Consider the following 1857-nt stretch of genomic DNA (forward strand, 5'->3'; position numbering starts at 1 on the left):
TCTGTAAGTCAAGGGGGGAAACAGCATGTCAGCAATGAGTGTAGTAGGCAGAATTCGTGTGACATGATCACATGTAGCTACATTGGAAAAGAACATGCAGTAGCATGCTGCTGTACTGGCTCTGAGGGTCTCACGGTGTCACATTGCAGGAATTCCCCCCTGCTCTGCACCATCCAAACTGGTTTGAGTCATAAATGTTTTCTAAACTTTTATTGAATTACTGCAATAAATCTTTTAGCAACACTTTGCCTAACGTGTGTCCTTTTTCAAGGTCTGGGCATCCACTTCTACTCCTGCGTTGAAGGTAGCAAAAAATTAGATTTACCTCAGTCGTATTTCAGACAAATTTTAAAATCATTGTTCTGGGCTCTTTTCTCAGGTAAAAAGCAATAGCTTTAAAATTTATAAAACTCTACAATGGAGTTTCGTCTGACATACTTTGACCATGTTGCGAGGAGGGACCAGTTCTTGAAGAGGGTCATCATTATGCTTGGGAGGGTGGAGGGACAGCATGAGAGAGGAAGACCCTCGATGAGATGAATTGACCCATGTCAGAGACAGTAAGGTTGGATCAGGCTAGATAGAGCAGGGTTCAGAGCTGTTGTACATAGAGGGTTGCTATCAGCCACAAGTGACTCATCAACACATAACACAACACACATGTGGTAGCATCCCATCATTAGCAAGCTAGAAACTGGTTACTTAATATTTACATACTTTCTAAAGGTAAGTTTTCTTGGTGGCCATAGTTAGCATTCTAAAGCTAGGTTTTCTTGGTAGCCATCGTGTGTTGTCTACAGTGGTTTGATGTCTTAGCAATGGTGCAGCCTCATCCTAACCATCCCCAGACAATATCCCTCTGAAGGGGATGGGTCTCCAGGGGACCCATGTGCATCCTGCCCAGGTATCCTTTAGGACAGGAGGGGAAGAGAGGAAGTGGTAGAGGTCAGAGGGGATTGCCAAATAGAAGTAGACTGTAGCTTGGTGAAACCTTTTTCTTTCCAAGTTAATTTACTATGGAGAAAGACCAACTGGTAGGTGGAGGGGTAGCAAGAGTAACTTGGGGGGTGGGGGGAACCCACATATAGCTTTTGTTACTGAATGTTTATATTGTTATAGCTTTGGTTTATATTTCATGTGTTGGTATTGTTTTGGTTGTGCTACTCCTATACCAGTGGATAACAAGTCAGCAACAAGAGGAAACAGGTCTAAAACCTGAAGAATTCCTAGCAGGGTTCATGCCAGAGTGCCCAGTACAGTAATGGTATTATCCTTCAGGTTCTTAGGTACCGCCAAATCAGAACCGAGCCATAGCTGACCCTCTAGTTTGTTTTCAGCAGCAGTAAATAACACAGGAGGCTGCCCACCTTTCTCCCATGGAGCTGGTGGGTTCAAACTGCAAACCTTCGGGTTGGCAGTACGACTCCTTATCACTAGGCCTTCATAGCTTCTTGTCTTTCAGGTACAAGTTTAAAATGTGTTTTACCTCTAAAAGAATGAACTCAGACTCATTGCCATCAGTCACACATCACGGACCCTCCTGTGGGATCCTGAGGCTGTAAACTGCACAGGAAGAGATTGCCCATCTTTCTCCCACAGAGCTGCTAGTGGTAGATTTGAGTTGCCATAGAGAGGTACTACCTTCGGGTCAGTAGCCCAAATCCTAACAAACTTCACACTACTGAAGCTCCTTTGAAAGAATGAGGGCTAAAAATCTGTTGGGAGAGTTGACCCTTTGAGAAATTGGCAACACTAAGGGAAGTGTGTTCTATTGTACAACAGAACACATTTAGATAACAGAAAAGGCAAAGGAGGTTGAGTTTTCAAGTATGGAAATACAAAGGAAGAGGAACAGTT

Source organism: Elephantulus edwardii, unplaced genomic scaffold (genome assembly GCF_000299155.1).
Source record: "Elephantulus edwardii isolate Elephantulus edwardi_28Jun2011 unplaced genomic scaffold, EleEdw1.0 scaffold00140, whole genome shotgun sequence".
Classification (NCBI taxonomy): domain Eukaryota; kingdom Metazoa; phylum Chordata; class Mammalia; order Macroscelidea; family Macroscelididae; genus Elephantulus; species Elephantulus edwardii.